Source organism: Trichosurus vulpecula, chromosome 3 (genome assembly GCF_011100635.1).
Source record: "Trichosurus vulpecula isolate mTriVul1 chromosome 3, mTriVul1.pri, whole genome shotgun sequence".
Classification (NCBI taxonomy): Eukaryota; Metazoa; Chordata; class Mammalia; order Diprotodontia; family Phalangeridae; genus Trichosurus; species Trichosurus vulpecula.
In genome coordinates, this window is record NC_050575.1 from 88,816,730 (window position 1) to 88,834,370 (window position 17,641).

Here is a 17,641-nt window from a genome sequence, read left to right on the forward strand (position 1 = left end):
AGAAATGCTCTGCTTTGCCAAGTGCTCCATCCTCCCCCTGAAATCCTCTAGAGATTTTGCTTTGGGTATATTCTTTCCAAGTAGAAAAAAAAATCAAGCCTATCAAGAAATGCAAATTGCTATAGGAGTTTAAGAATCTGCAATTTTTGTTCACAAGGCTATGTAACAGCCTATTAAGTAAAAATTACATCATAAAGAGTAATTATAAGAAAATCAGAGAGATATCGTTGTAATGTGTAACCCCAAGCAAAGACAATCTCTCCCCAGCCACTCTTTGTAAACAGCATCTGCTGAAAAATTAAACCCCATTACATACTGAGTCCTATTCTTTCAGGTGCATAAAAAATACTATGCAGCTTGGGTACTTCAGGGAATGGTAGCATATGTAGCCATCTGGGCATTCTGTGGTTCTTAGAACATCCCACAACATATGAAGAATCCTGAGATGTACAGAAGAAAGATAACTGGTTCTGAAGTCAAAAGACCCTAGTTCAAATACTGACTCTGACACATACTTGCTTATGTGACTTTAGATAAGTCACTTGACCTCTCTGGTCCTCAGTTTCCTAACATGTAAAATGAGGTTATACTGGATGACCTTTAAAGTCCTTTTCTTCTCTAATACTATGCATGAGAGAGGACTATTTTGTGTCCAAATTTATTCTGTATGTTAGGACTTGGAGAGAAGAACCACAGGGAAGGACTTTATACTTCCATGTGGATTTTTTGATCAAAAACTTCATGGTCAATCAATTCCCTTGAGTAAACAATATTGTACATGATACGGGCTCTTAATTCAGTGTGCCAGATTGCCATACACTATGAAAGTGTGTAGTTAGAAGCGTCCCCTGAAGTCATGTAGTCCTCCCCTCTACAAAATTCAGCAGCTCGGTGGTACAATGTATTAGACTGGGAATCATGAAAACCTGAGTTTAAATCCAGCCTTAGACCCAAGGCAAGTTAATCTCTATTTGCTTTGGTTTCTTCATCTGTAAAACTGGGGATAATGATAACACCTACCTTGTAGGGTTGTTGTGATGATACAATGAAATAACATATGTAAAGTGCTTTGCAAACTTTATAGTGCTATATAAATGGTAGCTATATTTATCTTATGCTTTCATTCTTTATATATTCAAAACTGACAAAGAAACACCTAGAACTCTACTTCATTCCTGAAAAGTTGTGTGCAAAGCAAAGCAATGTATAGTGAAGACGATTTTCCCTTTTGTTTCCATATGAATTTCACAGATATATTCTCTTAAAAAATGAGAAAATCTAGCTGCTATGCTAGAGAATCTTAACATTTACTTCCAAGTATGCTGACTTTGTTAATGCCCAACTTGTGTGCATTTATTTCCTTCCTATATCACTTTCCCTCTTAGAAAAGATAGCTCAACAGCCCATCGGTACCTATGCTCTTTTAGGCTCATTAGAAGCAAGTGTATTCAATGTAATGTACAGTATTACCATTTTATTGGGAGTTCTCCTGTTTTCATGAGATGTGAATGCGTAAGTTGTCATAGGTACTGTAGATCAAGTGAAGAGACCTAAGGCATAGCAATGATATCTGTGGGATGGATATCATGAAAGAGTGGCTTCAGATGCCAGATATACTTGTACAGCGACAGGGACATGTACCTCAGAAATTGACAATCTTCACCCAAATCTCCCAGCACCTCCCCTCCCCTGCCAAGAATGTAAGCTCCTCAAGGAGAGGAAATGCTTGATTTTTCATCTCTCTGTCCTCAGTTCCTAAGATCATATCTTCCACAGAGTAGGTACTGAATTCATGTTAGCCCAGTTGAATTAAATCAAGGATTTATATTTTTAGCTCAGTCCTGGAGGAGATATCAAGGGTGTGCAATTTCTAGTTGTCATAACATCCCGTTAGAAAAAACATTAAGTTTAAAAATTAAATATCCAACTTAAAAACCCAAAGTGAACAAAAGAAACCCACAAAGAAATATAACATGAACAAAGTTAGTCAATAACCATATATTTATTAAATGCCTACTATGTGCCAGGCACTGTGCCAAGTTCTGGGCACATAAAGAAGGGCAAAAGTCATTCTTTGTTGTTGAGGAGTTCATATTTTAATGAGGGAAACAACATAAAAATGTAGAAAGAAGCTATACATACACAGGATAAATGGGAGATGATTAGCAGACAGAAAACAATATTGCTTATACCTCTGGTGGGCTGGCCAATGCAGTAGTAGGCAGTGGGGGTTACTGTAGGGGTGATCCCCACTTAGAGTAGGGCATCACTGACAATCAGGGTAGGGAGAAAAGTCTTTGGATTACAAAGGCCTACATTTCTGGAAAATAGCTTCAGCCCTGACAGAGTGGCAACAGCCTGCATTTGATGTGTTTTGGCTTACTCAACTTCAACATATTGCCTCTGACTTTTAATCGACATGCCCACTTGTCAACCCCTTGGATATCAATTCCTGGCATTCTCAGGCTCTACCCCAGGAGAAAGTTAACCTTCCCATGCTCCATGCAGGGATTTTCCTAATTACTGTCATGTGTTGGCTCTTCTTTGGGGCTTGAGGAGAGTACATAACATCTACCTCTGCATGATGGTTTACAGGAAGTGGTTCCATTAACCTCTTTTTCTAGCAAGAGGGTGATAGTAATCTTCAGATTTACTTATGGAAACTTGCACTCAGGAAAGCTGTGCTTCCCTGAACCTACAATGTTTCCTATCCTCCCTCACCTCATTCCATCTTAGGAATTACTATGATAGCCTGACTATGGTTGCTTATCCTTTAAATAATCACACATGAACCAAGCTCTTTTCTTACCTCCAAAGCTTTGTGAAAAGAAGCATGACAGGGACAAAGGCAAGGAGATAATAATGACTAGGGCAAGGAGATTGCTTTGTACCTTTTTAAGAGTCAGGGATCAGAATGTCTCACTTGAAATTAGTGGGCCCACACCAGTGCCTGAGTATGGGTTATGTCCCAGACATCTAGAGCCCTCTTTCCCAAGAAAGCCCAATAAGGCCATTTTCTTGGTTCTCTAACGTCTACCCCTACATCTTCTGTCTATCTTATTTTCCACTTTTCTACATGGAAACTCTATTCCAGTTTGCTTGTTTTCTCACTGTGTTTGCACCTGAACTATACCAATAGAGTTTTGGAGTCCTAGAACATAGATTGTTGGTGTTGTAGGGGACCTTAGAACAAAGAAATTAGAATGTTAAAACTATAAGAAGCCTGACATAGAGTCATAGCATCATTGACTTACAGCTAGAGGGCAGCCCTCAGAGACCATCACCTCCAAATCCCTCGTTTTACAGGTGACAGAAGTTAAATGCCATAACCTCACATCACAAAGCTAGTAAATATCTGTGGCAGAATTTTAACTCAGGTCTTCCTGACTCCAAGTCTAATGATTTAGAGCATAAAGTGTCAGAACTGGAAGAAAGGACTCTCAGAATATAGAATGTGAAAAACTGAAGGTGCCTTAGGAGTGATCTAATTTAATTCCTTCATTTTATTTTATGTAAGAAGAAACTTGAATTGAGGTCCAGAGAGAGAAAGCGGAACAAGGTAAGTGACTGGACATGCTAGGTGACAGAGAGGACAGAGCCCAAGAAAAAGCATTAGGATCTGAGCACAGGACATAGGGTGAATGGTGGTGTGCTCATTGAAATGATTCATGTCACCTAGTTATGTCAGAACTGGAGATTTATGATGTGTCCATTTGGACTTTGCTTTGTCTCATTTGCTGAAGAGCATCAGGAATGACCTCATAGCTCACATATTAAACCTTAGAATGTCAGCATTTCCTTAGTCTAAATCTTATCAACAAGCCATTTGTCTTCCTAAGAAATCTCTATAGACATGATCTCAGTTTATACAACAGATGTGTTCCCAAAACATGTGTGTATACACGCGTGCACACACACACACACACATATAAGGTGTAAAACAAATCATTCCAGAGAGATTGTAATTTAATAGGAAATATACTTTAGTGTAGTGAATATTCATAAAACCTCAACTTGTTAAGGGAAAATATCCCTGGCAAGTGGTCATTGTCAATTGTAAAGAGACCTTTGATGATGAGGAACCCATTACTTCCTGAAGCTCCCTAGTTATAGATCTTCTGTCTAGCTCTCATTGCTTGTACATTTTCCCTTACATAGGGCCAATCTGAATTCCACTAGGACTCCAGGGTTCAGTTTCTGGGGTTTAGCAGAAGAAGCTTAATCCCTAATTTCCCCTAATAGCCCTTGTAGGATTTCAAGACAATAATTATGCTACTACTCCCCTGACCCCCTCTGCCCAAAACACAACAAGAATCATTCTTCTTTCAACTGATCCTTAAATGCCAAAGTGTCTAGTCCCTTTGTCATTTTGATCATCATCCTCTAAATATGCTTGTTAACACCTTCCCTAAAATACGCTGACTAGAACTGAACCCAACAGTTCTGGTGGGGTCTTCCCAAGGTAAAACACAGTGAAAATGATCTCTTTTCTCTTTGGCATTATGCTTATGCTGCTGGTGATAAAGCATAAGATCATATTTGGCTTTGGTTACCAGGTTGTATTGCTGTATCATAGCAAACAAGGTCCACTAAAACTCCCAGATTTTTTTTTACAATAATTGTTGTCTGCTGCGTCTCTCCTTCCTTCTACATTTGCTGTTAACTTTTGAGAACCTAGCTTAGGGTGTTTTTATTTTTTAATTCTTGTCTTATTCATATAGGGGGGATGACTGAGGCAAAAAGTCTCTTGTACTATGCTGCGTGTGACCCAGAGAGCATGACACTTTGGGAGAAATTCACAGGAATCCACTGTCCAAGAGACTGCATGATTGGGTTCAGAATAGTTGCATCTCAAGGCAAAGATTCATTCTTTCTTTCATTCAGCCATGGAATTAGCAAGGTGAATGCCTATAACTGAGACTTCAACAAACCTCTGTTTTGCTTCTGAGTCCAAGCAGAGAGAAAATATAGAACAATTTAACTTTTCCCTCTCATACCAACTGCCTGAACAGAAGAGAAAGATTTCTTCCTCTTATATGAATTTTCTAGAGACTCATTCCCTTCCCCAGTAAAGCTTAAACCCATAGGAGAATGGTCTCATTTGTGAAAGTGGGAGAAGGGGATTGAGAATCACTTTACTACTTGATTTTTCTTTTTATTGCCTTGCAATTCTCTTTCAATTACATACTTTTCTATTTTATTTAGCATTCCTGCTTGGTTTGTGAATAGAATGTGCACTAGAATTGGGGCTGAAGTCATATTTGAATGCTTATGAGGTAAGAATTCTGATTAGTTTCAAATCCCTAAGATAGATTTGTGAAAAGGAAAGTCTAGCATATGAGGGTTAGAGGAGTTAGAAATGACAAGTTAGGCTTCTATCAGAGGAAGGAGAAGAGGAGTTTCCTAGAGTGAGATATCCCTGGTGTCCTAGAACCCAGGAGTCCTAGCAGAATGCTGATGACCCTGAAGCCAGCCAAGGCATCTTAGAGGCTTTCTCATACCTCCATGCTAGCTAACTTGAAAGAAGATGTGAAAGGAATGAATCTTTTCCCTTCCCTGTCTAACTGCATAGGAAAGATGCTTTCATTATCCCTCTATGCATTTTCCAAGGAGTTTTTCCTTGTATTGCCAGTTGTGATCCTATATGGAATAACATTTATGTATTCGAGGTGAGGATGATGAGGATTGTTTCACTTCTACTGTTATTTATCTCATTATTCTGTCTTAGTTAAATGTGTTACTATTGTATTTTAAGTTCTTACCTAGTCTGTGAGGAGATTGTGCCCTGGAATGAGGAATATTATTATATTTGCACAATTAAAATTATCCTGGAACACCCATCATTGACCCCAGGTAGTGAAAGGGTATAAAATTAAGTGGGACCTTTTGTTACATTAGGTTCTGCCCAAGTGTATAAGTTGTCAAGATATTTTTGGTTCCTGCTCTTATTATTCAGTGTGTTAGCTAATCCTCCCATTTTATCTCTTATGAAAAATGGATTTATGTGCTCACAATGAGCTAGCCCTATATTAGAAAGATGTTATTATTTTTCATTGATCCATGTTTTAGAGTCCCATTATTGCTTGCCTTGATGTCTTACTTTAGGAATGGACTTTATGGAAAGTCAATTTGTGTTGTGGTGGAGAATGAATGTTATTATTATGAGAAGAATCCATGCTCTTCTTTCAGAGATCTCCCAAAAAGTTGTATGACCTAAGAAAACCAATGAGAGAAACATCCCATATATACCAAATATTAATAGTAGCACCTTTTGTAGTAGCAATGAACCTAAAACAGTTGCTCATTGACTGAAGAATGACTTTCAGGCTCTCCAGAACCCATGAAATCCTGCCATCTTCATAACCATGAACCCAATGGAACCAGCTGTAGTTATAACTCTTTTTCTATGAATCAATGCTCATTAAATTCAATTTTTAAATATTTATTAATCACCTACTATTACAAGGCCTTATGCTAGGCACAATGGATACAAAAAAAATTAAATTAACAGTCCAGCGCTCCAAGGAGTTTAGAATTTAATCAGAGATACAATGAGTATAACAGAAGTAGATATAACTAAGGTAAGGTGATCTGAGGAGGGAGAGAGCATTAATAACTCTTGGAGGTATGAGAATAAAAAAGTGCCATGAGGAAGGTGACAGCACAATTAGGCATTGAATGAAGACAATGAATCTGAGATGCAGCAGTGAGAAGAAGAGAGTTGTAGGTGACACCCTGTGCAATGGCTGAGTTTGGGGAACCGTTAGTCATCAAATGGGACTGAAAAACACAGTAGAGTGGAGTTTATGTAGGAAATGGGACTGGAGAGGTATGTTGGAAATGGTTTCTGAAGGGCTTTACATCATAGGCTAGGAAGTTTGATTTTTATCCTAGAGGCCAGAGGGAGGCTGGCTGCCAAGATGAGAAGGATCTGAGGCACTTCTGTTTTTCCGGGGCCAAAGGTTTGGGGAACAAAGCCCCCAACAAACTTCCTGCCACTCAGGTTCCCACTGCTTACACAATATGGTTCCCTCCATTATCTGTCTAAAGGGGCATCCCAGGCAAAGGGAGATCCAGGAGAAATGCTGAAAGCAGCTCTCTACGGAGGCTAGCAGTGCAAGAATACTGTCCAAGACAGGACAACGAGTCAAAGAATAAACATAGGTGTGTTGTGTTGTAAAGTCTTTGAAGCCTGCCTCTAATGCTTCATTGAAGTCAGTCAGGGACCCTGATTCCTCAAAGGCTATGCCTCCAGAACACAAGCCCTGCTAGATCTCATTGTACTTTGACTGTTAATCTAAGCAATGGTTTTTGTGGCTGTTCTATGAGAGTCAGCCTCATTATGGATGAAGAAGCCCACAACTAGAAAGTGGATTGCTAATGGATGAATTGCTTTTGGTAACTGTAAGAAATGATAGCATGGTATCTGGTTTTGTTCCCACAGAAGCTATCCATATAGCTGAGTTAAGGTTTACCTACCAAGACATGGCCATCCTAGTGTCAGGGAGGCTAGAGAGTCTAAATCTGTTGAACCAGTTCAAGCTTATCATGTCAGTTCAAGGGTCAGGTCCTGGTCAAGTATCCAGGTCTACTAATCTGCGTAATTTGCACATACTAAAGAGGGAAGGTAGGGAAATAAAGAACATAGACAAATCCTAACTCAGACAAGGAAGATAGAACTAATTAACTTCACTTTTGCTTCTGTATTCTTTTTTTTTGGCAGGGCAGTTAGGGTTAAGCCACTTGCCCAAGGTCACACAGCTAGTCAAGTGTCTGAGGCTGGATTTGAACTCAGGTACTCCTGACTCCAGGGCTAGTGCTCTACTCACTGCACCACCTAGCTGCCCCATTGCTTCTGTATTCTTCCTATCCTACCTATGTAAACTGTATAAGCTAAGAAAAGTTTGTAGAAAAATAAAGAATGTAAACTAATCCTAACTCAAACAAGGATGGAAGAACTGGTTACCCTCACTCCTGCTTCTGTATTGGTGTGAATGTTCCTAGTGAGCACTGCATCTACTCTCTTGAGAGGAGTGTAATAAATGCCTTCCTCTGCCCACTCTGGTCCTGAGTTCTTTGGGTAAGAATGGGCAAATCACATGGATCTTCCTAAGGTTATGCTACCAGGAAAGTAATGAGCTGTGGAAGTATGTCTCAGGCTTACTTCCTGACCCTGCCTTGGGGATCCCCACAGCAGTGTTAAGGGGGCTACCACTTGGGTCTTCCTCAGGGAGCCCTGTGGTCTTCACAGCCTTCTTAAGGGGCCATCACTTGGGTCTTCCAGCTCTGTCTTGGAAGCCCTGTGCTTTTTACTGCCATCTTAAGGGGCTATCACTTGGGCCTTTCTCAGGGTCCAACCCTGCCTAGGAAGCCCTGTGACCCCCACAGATTAAGGGGGGCTACCACTTGGTCTTCCTTGAGGAGTCCTGTGGTCTGCACAGCCTTCCTTAGGAGTTATCGCTTGGGTCTTTCTCAGGGTCCAACTCAAGGAAGTCCTGTGATCCCCACAACCGTACTAAGGGGCCATCATATGGTTCTTCCCCAGGGTCTGACCCTGCCCAGGGAATCCTGTGATCCCCACAGACTAAAGGACCAACACATGTTTCTTCCTCAGGGTTTGGCCCTGCCCAGGGAATCCTGTGATCCCCACAACAATGTTTCTCACAGCAACAGAAACTCATGAAGATAATGGAATGGATAGGGGTTGTGATCTGTACTGGCAGAAGGAGGACCCATACAGATGAAATCAAAGATTCATAAAACCATGGACTCTTAGAGGTGGAAGGATCTTAACAGACTTCTAGTCTAGCCTCTCATATCCATCTGATGAAGGAATTTCCTCTGTAACATCAATTAGTCAATCATACAATAAACATTCATTAAGTACTTTCTATGTACTAATAATAGTTCTCTGGACACAAAGGCAAAAGCAAAATAGCACTTGCCTCAAGTAGCTTACATTCTAGCATCCTTGCCAAATGATGATCCAGCCTCTGCTTTATTTCCAATGAGGATTGTTCCACCTATTGGATTCAGGCCAGATAAAGAAAACATACAATCAGGCTACTCAAATACATAGCATTTCATATTTCCTTATGCCAAAATTTAGTTGTCTATCACACTGTGGTGGGTCTGTCCAAGATAGAATGACCACTAGAGAAGGAATCAAGGATATATTCTTTGATGGAGATGGAAATATGCTGCAGTAGAAAGTGTGCTGAGCTTGGAGTCAGAGGTCTTGGATTCTAATCCTGGTTCTGCCCCCTTGTTACCTCTGTGACCTTGGCAAGTCACGTAATCTCTTTAGGTCTCAATTTCCCCATCTGTAAAATTAGGGCATTGGATTATGTGTTCTCTAAGATCCCATCCAGCTCTATAATATCTATTATTTTTGTTTTTAGAAGTGACAGTAAAAAGTGTCCAGGAAACCTAGGCAGAGGAAAGGACAGCTCATGTAATCAAAAAGTGGTGGCAATGGGGAGGACCAGAGAGTATGGAAACAGTGACTGATTAGATACCTACATTCAGTGGTGCCAAGCCACTGGAAAACGAAGAAATAAATATATTCACACTCAGCCCCATCACTTAGAAGTCAAGCCAAGCGGCAACTCTGCTTTGCTCCATTCCCATTCTATTCTGCAGCAGCCTTTGACTTCCCACACTGCCTCCCACATAAGGCTGAATTTGGAATTCAGATAGGTAAGAAAAGCTTTAGTGTCCTTCTAAAGCTGTAGCCTGCTCGATGCTTGCCCTGCCGCAGGATGATCCAGACAACTTTTCTGAATCTATGCCCACTTTCTACTTTACTCAAATAAACAAAACACCAACATGCAGCTCTGTGTCAGAACTCCTAGAAGCTTTCAGCACACTGAGCTAAGAACAGCACCTTCTGATAAGCTCAGAAGGCTCAATTCAAATAGTTAAGGTCTTCTTGCTATCTCCTTCAAAGGCTCTGCATCTGCTGCATCACAACCCTTTAAAATGTGCTCTAAGAGTCTGTCCTTAATCTACCTTTACTTTCACTACTGTCTCAATAATATAACCCACTCCCAAGACTTCAGCTATCCCTTGCCTGTAGGTGATTCCCCAAATGATATCTCTAGCTCTGACAGTTCTTTGGGCACCACACTCGCATTCCCACTTGTCCAAAGGACATTCTCAGATAAGATGTGCTACCAGAAAATGAAGTTTGACAAAGCCCAAGGTAAGGTCATTACAGTATCTTTTCCCCTTAGACATCTATTCCTTCTGACTTCATTATTTCTGTCTCTGACAGCAACATTCACTCAGTCATATTATAAAATCATAAGCTTAGAGCAATAAGGAATGTTAGATGCTATCTAGATTAGCCCCCTCATTTTACAGATCAGGAAACTGAGGCACAGAGGGGTTATGCCTTATCTAAGGTCACATAGTAAATAGTAGAGCTTGGATTTGAACCTAGGTGACAGGGTCATAGATCTAGAGCTGGAAGGGAACTCAGAAACTATCTAGACAAACATCCATATTCTGCAGATGAAGAAATTAAGCTATGAATCAAATAGGACTGAGATAATTTAGGTGTTTACTATAAAAAGTATGATATGTCTTTTGATTGCAGGGTCAGTGTTCTCTCCCTTGCACTACACAACCTCTTAGATCATTCATTCTTTCATCTCCCATATTGCTTATATCCAAGCTATCATAAATTCCTTCCACTACAAACTCCATCATAACCCTTGCATCTGCTCCTGCTCCAACTTCATTATAGTTCACCTAGACTATTCTGCTATCATCCTACTAGGATCCCTCCTTTGTTTTTTTCTTCTCTTCCTATACAGTCTTCATATTACTCCTAGATGAATCTTCCTCATGAACAAATTTGCTAAATCTACTCCTCTCGGTAAAGAGTGAAGTGAATACAAGTTTCTGAGGAAGAGGACTGTAACAACAATGTGGCTTGCAGGTGCTGCTGAGGTGTCAGACCCAACAAGACCAGCAACAAGAGCTGCCAGCACAGGTTCTTTGATCTGCTTTTCTAAGAAAAGTAACTTTGAGGGGTTAACAATCTCACTTTAATCAAACATATATATATAATTCATTTAGTTCAGGGGGAAAAGCCAGCACCGTGGACTTCAGAGCAAATGCAAATAGAAATTACAAACAAAAAATATCAACAGATCAAATTATACAATTCAACAGACAGGCTTTGTCTGATCAAGATATCACATACATAGTTGCCGAAAAGAGAAGCACCAACATCTGTGTTTTCTTCAAAGCCGGTGGGGGGCCTCCAGTGGCTACCCAGAGTCTCTACATCAACACTCTTCTAGTAAGTGAGAGCCTCAAACAAGATGGTAACCTCTGAGGTTTTATACCCTCTTCAGGGCCTGAAGGCTTCACACCTAATCAGCAAAAGGGTGTGGGCCTGGGCCTTTGCACCTAGCAAGACTTAATCAAAGGCACTTGATTATTTTAGCATTCTAAAAGAGAAAACTAAAAAAAAAGTCCCACCTTAATTAATATTACAAGGACCTGGGTTTAAATACAACCTCTTAGGACTATGTGCACAGCCTCAAGTAAGTCATTTATCCTCCCTGGGCTTCAGTTTCCTGATCTACAAAATGATGTGTTTTACTAGACAGCCTCTAAAGTCCCTTTCATCTCTATGTCGAAGATCATATTGAATCTGAGTAAAATTCAAATGTATAGAATAGGAAAAGAAGAAACTAAATTATCACTTTTTGCAGATGATATGATAATTTATCTAGAGAATCATAGAGAATCAAGTAAAAAACTACTTGAAATAATAAACAACTTTAGCAAAGTTGCAGGATATAAAATAAACCCACATAAATCCTCAGCAGTCCTATACATTACTGACAAAGCCCAACAGCAAGAGATAGAAAGAGAAATTCCATTCAAAGTTACTGAAGGCACTATAAAATATTTGGGAGTCTATTTGCCAAGACAAACCCAGGGCCTATATGAACATAACTATGAAACACTTTTCACGCGAATAAAATCAGATCTAAATAAATGGAGAAATATCAGTTGCTCATGGTTAGACCGAGCTAATATAATAAAAATGACAATTTTACCTAAATTAATCTATCTATTCAGTGCCATACCAATCGAACTACCAAAAAATTTTTTTACTGAGCTGGACAAAATAATAACAAAATTCATTTGGAAAAACAAGAGGTCTAGAGTATCTAGGATATTAATGAAAAGACATGCTAGAGATGGTGGCTTAGCCACACCAGATATTAAATTGTACTACACAGCAGCAGTCATCAAAACTGCCTGGTACTGGTTAAGAAACAGGGGTGTGGATCAGTGGAATAGGATAGGTACACAAGTAGGTGAAATCAACAAGTTTAGCAATCTACTCTTTGATAAACCCAAAGAGGCCAGCTTCTGGGCTAATAATTCACTATTTCACAAAAACTGTTGGGAAAATTGGAAAATGGTAGGTCAAAAACTGGGCATAGACCAATATCTTCCACCATATACCAAAATAAAGTCAAAATGGGTTCATGATTTAGAAGTAAAAGTTGATACTCTAAGTAATTTGGGAAAGCAAGGAATAGTTTACTTATCAGATTTGTGGAAAAGCAAAGAATTCATGACCCAAGAAGAGATAGAGAGCATTACAAAATGCAAAATGGATAATTTTGATTATGTCAAATTGAAATGTTTTTGTACAAAAAAAGCCAATGCAACAAGAATTAGGAGGGAAGCAGAAAATTGGGAGAAAATCTTTGCAACTAGTATCTCTGATAAAGGCCTCATCTCTAAAATATACAGGGAGCTGAGCCAAATATATAGGAACACAAGCCATTCCCCAATTGAGAAATGGTCAAAGGATATGAACAGGCAGTTTTCAGAGGAAGAAATTAAAGCTATCTATAGGCATATGAAAAAATGCTCTGGATCACTACTGATTAGAGAAATGCAAATCAAAACAACTCTTAGATACCACATCTCTCCTGTCAGATTGGCTAATATAACAAAACAGGAAAATGATAAATGCTGGAAAGGATGTGGGGAAATTGGAACATTGTTGCATTGCTGGTGGAGTTGTGAGCTGATCCAGCCATTTTGGAGAGCAGTTTGGAACTATGCCCAAAGGGCTATAGAAATGTTCATACCCTTTGACCCAGCAATACCACTTCTAGGGTTGTATCCCAAAGAAATCACACAAGCGGGAAAAGGACCCATATGTACAAAAATATTTATATCAGCTCTTTTTGTGGTAGCTAAGAATTGGAAATCAAAGGGATGCCCATCAATTGGGGAATGGCTGAACAAGCTGTGGTATATGAAGGTGATGGAATACTATTGTGCCATAAGAAATGGGGATGATACAGACTTCATAACAACCTGGAAAAACCTACACGACATAATGCTGAGTGAGCGGAGCAGAGCCAGGAGAACGTTGTGCACAGCCACAGATATATGGATTCCGTGAGGACCAACCCTGACATACTGCGCTTTTCTCAGCAACCTAAGGGGCAAGGATGACTCCAGGGGACTCATGATGGAGAATGCTATCTTCATCCAGAGAAAGAACTGCGAAGTTTGAATATAGATCGAGGCGCACTACATGCTCGCCTTTTTTGCTTCTTTTTTGTTTTTGTTTTTGGGGTTTTTTTTTGGTTCTGTTTCTTCTTTCTCATGATTCATTCCATTGGTCAAAATTCTTCTCCACGACTTGACTAGTGCATAAATTAATTCAATGCGAAGTTATACATAGTAGTTATATGAGATTCCATGCCGTCTTGGGGAGGGAGTGGGGAGGGAGGGGAGAAAAACTGGAACTCAAGACTATGTAGAACCGTGTGTGGTAAACTAAAAATAAATAAAGAAATTAAAAAAAAATAAAATTCAAATGTATTTGCCTAATATCCAATGTTCTCTATGATCTAACAGAACTCTGTTTCTTTTAAAAATATTTTTCCAAGTACATGTAAAAATTATTCTTAACATTCATTTTTTAATTTTGAGTTCTAAAATTTCTCTTTCCTTTCTTTACTTCCTCCATTCTAAAACAGCAAGATATTTGATACAGATTATACATGTTCAGTCATGAAAACCATATTCTATATTAGTCATGTTATAAAAGAAAGCACAGACAAAAAACAACAAGAAACAAAAAACAAAGTAAAAAATGGTATGCTTCAAATGCATTCAGATTCCCTCAGTTCTTCACTGAAGGTGGATAGTATTTTCCATCATAAGTCCTTCAGAATTGTCTTGGATCATTGTATTGCTGAGAATAGTTAAGTAATTCACAGCTGATCATCATATAATATTTCTGTCCTGGTTCTGCTCACTTCATTTTGCATCAGTTAATGTAAATCTTTTTAGGTTTTTCTGAAAGCATCTTATTCATCATTTCTTATAGCAAAATAGTATTCCTTCATAATTACATACCACAATTTGTTCAGCCATTTTACAATTCATGAGCATCTCTTCAAATTCCCATTCTTTACCATCACAAAAAGAGTTGGTATAAATATTTTTTGTACACACAAGTGCTTTTCCTTTTTTGGATCTTTCTGAGATAGAGACCTAGTAGTGGTATTTCTGGGTCAAGGGATATGTGCAGTTTGATAGCACTTTCAGCATAGTTTCAAATTACTCTCCAAAATGGTTTGACTAATTCACAATTCCACCAAAAGTGCATTAATGTTCTAATTTTCCCATATTCCCTCCAACATTTGTCATTTTCCTTGTTTGTCTCATTAGCCAATCTTACAGGTGTGCAGTGGTACCATTTATCTAATTAGTAGTGATTTGGAGTATTTTTTCATACGACTATAGATACCTTTGATTTCTTCATCTGAAAACTGCCTGTTCACATCCTTTGAGCATTTATTAATTGTGGAATGACTCATATTCTTGTAAATTTGACTCAGTTCTCTATGTATTTGGGATATGAGGCCTTTAACAGAGAAACTTGTGAAAGTTATTTCCCAGTTTTCTGCTTTCCTTCTAATCTTGGTTGCATTGATTTTCTTTGTGAAAAATCTTTTAAATTTAATGTAATCAAAATTGTCCATTTTATATTTTTTAATTCTTTCTATCTCTCATTTGGTCGCAAAGTCTTCCCTTATCCATAGATCTAACAGGTAAACTATTCCATGCTCCCCTAATTTGTTTATGATACTATCCTTTATGTCAAAATCATGTGCCTATTTTGACCTTATTTTGGTATATGGTGTGAGATTTTGGTCTATGCCTAGTTTCTGCCAAATTGCTTTCTAGTTTTCCCAGCAATTTATGTTAAGTAGTGAGTTCTTTTCCAAAATATGTGATCTTTGTGCTTATCAAGCACTAGATTACTATAGTAATTTATTACTGTATATTGTATGCCCAATCTATTCTACTAATCCACTACTCTATCTCTTAGCCAGGACCAGATTGTTCTGATTACTGCTTTGTAATACAATTTGAATTCTGGAACTATGAGGCCATCTTCCCTCACATTTTTTTCATTAAATCCCATGATATTCTTCTACTTCTGTTCTTCCAGATTGATTTTGTTATTATGTTTTCTAGCTTTATAAAGTAATTTTTGGTAGTTTGGTATGGCAATGAATAGCTAAATTAATTTGGGTAGAATTGTCATTTTTATTATGTTAGCTTGGCATCCCATGAGCAATCAATATTTTCCAGTTATTTAGATCAGTCTCCATTTTTGTGAAAAGTATTTTGCGATTGTGTTCACACAGTTCCTAGGTTTGTCTTAGCAGGTAGACACTCAAGTATTTTATACTATCTACAGTTATTTTAAATGGAATTTCTCATCCCCTTGTTTATCCTTCCTTCTCTCTCTCTTTTTCTCTCTCTCTCTCTCTCTCTCTCTCTCTCTCTCTCTCTCTCTCTCTCTCTCTTTCTCTCTCCACACACCTTTTGCCCTGTTCTTCCTCAAAAATGTTTTGCTTCTGACCACCACCTCCCCCAGTCTGCCCTTCCCTTTTATTGGCTCTCCTCTCCCCTTTTATTATAAGGTAAGCTATATTTCCATGCCTAATTGAGTGTGTATATTATTCCCTCTTTTAGCCAATTCTAATGAAAGTAAGGTTCGAACATCCCCCCCCCATCTTCCCCTCTACTATAGATGCTCTTTTGTCCCTCTTTTATGTGAGATAATTTACCTCATTCTATCTCTCCCTTCTCCTAGTTTATCCCTATTTCTTATGCCTTAATTTTGGGGGGTTATCATCCCATCCTAGTCAACTCACACCTGTGCCCTTGGTCTATGAATACTCCTTCTAACTAACCTAATAATGATAAAGTTCTTAGACATTATGAGTATCATCTTCCCATGTAGGAATGTAAAAAGTTTAACCTTATTGAATTCCCTCTTTCCTGTTTAACTTTTTGTGCTTCTCTTTAGTCTTGCCTTTGAAAACAAATTTTCTGTTTGGCTCTAGTGTCTTAATCAGAAATGCTTAGACGTCTTCTACCTTGTTAAATATCCATTCTCCCCCGCTAAGGATTACACTCAGTTTCACTGGGTACATTATTCTTGGTTGTAAACTTAACTTTTCTTCCCTCTGGAATATCATATTCCAAACCCTCCAATTGTTCGCTGCAGAAGCCGCAAAATCCTGTGCTATCCTAACTATGTTTCCTTGATATTTGAATTACTTCTTTCTAGTTGCTTGAAATATGTTCTCTTTGACTTGGGAGCTCTGAAATTTGGCTATATTTCTGAAAGTTTTCATTTTGGGATTTCCTTCAGGAGGTGATTAGGAAATTCTTACAGTTTCTATTTTACTCTCTGGTTCCAGGATATCAGAGCAGTTTTCCTTGATAATTTCTTGAAATATGATGTTTAGGCTCTTTTTTTGATGATGGCTTCTAGGAGGCCCAATAATTCTTAAATTTTCTTTCATGGATTTATTTTCCAGATCAGTTATTTTTCCAATGAGATGTTTCACATTTTCTGTTTTCATTTTTTTTATTTTAATGTTTCTCGATATCTTATGAAGTAATTTGTTTCCACTGGCCTAATTATGATTTTTGAGGCATGATTTTCTTCAGTGAGATTTTGTACCTCTTTTCCTGTATGTTTTAAGGATTTGGTTACTTCAGTGAATTTTTGTACATCTTTTTCCATTTTTTGTGCTTCCTTTACCAAGCTATTGACTCTTTTTCCCATGATTCTCTTATATGACTCTCATTTCCCCCCCCCCCAATTTTTCCTCTACTTCTCTTATTTGATTTTTAGAATTCTTTTGAGCTCATCCATCAGTTCTTTTTGGGGGGGCAGGGCTGAGACAAATGTACATTTTTCCTTGAAGTTTTGTGTCTACCTTTTTTGATATTGTTGTCATCTTCTGAGTTTGTGTTTGGATCTTCCCTATCACCATAGTAACTTTCTATGGTCTGGTTCTTTTTTTGTTGTTTGCTCATTTCCCAGACTATTTCTTGACTTTTAACTTGATGTTATAGTCAGCCTCTGCTTCTAGGGTAGAGGGGGCACTGTCTCTTACTTCAGGTTTTTCATGCTGCTGTTTTCAGAGCTAGTTCTGGGGGGTCTGTAAGTATTCAGTGCTTCCAAGGTGGAATGATCTAAGGAGAAGTCTCACTGCTCTCCTAACCTGTTCTCTGGTCTAGGAGCCACCACAAGCACTTTTTTTTCCAC

General features: G+C 38.6%; 1 pseudogene; it reads left to right on the forward strand.

The window, feature by feature from the left end:
- The first annotated feature begins 10,167 nt into the window (after positions 1-10,167).
- Positions 10,168-17,641, forward strand: part of LOC118842122 — a 53,327-nt pseudogene continuing 45,853 nt past the window's right edge.